Source organism: Pantherophis guttatus, chromosome 10, assembly GCF_059756535.1.
Source record: "Pantherophis guttatus breed Tessera chromosome 10, ASM5975653v1, whole genome shotgun sequence".
Classification (NCBI taxonomy): Eukaryota; Metazoa; Chordata; class Lepidosauria; order Squamata; family Colubridae; genus Pantherophis; species Pantherophis guttatus.
The window spans coordinates 9071056-9071296 of NC_142072.1; positions in this window are offsets into that span (position 1 = coordinate 9071056).

A 241-nucleotide genomic window follows, 5' to 3' on the forward strand; every position below is an offset into this window, starting at 1 on the left:
CATCACCCTGGAGCTGAAGGGGGTGGGGGCAGGGAGCTTCAGGAAGCTGCTTTCTCTTTGAAAATATGTTTCTCCTTTTCTCAGCCAGGGAAATATAATATTCTGCCTCTTTAATATTTCCTAGAATATTTCATTCTTCTAGGAGAGGTGGGTGGGTGCTAACTTCCTACAAAACTTAACAATAAAGGTAGTGTTGGTTGCAGGATCCAACTAGATCCAGGATCTTAGAAGTTCCCGGAAA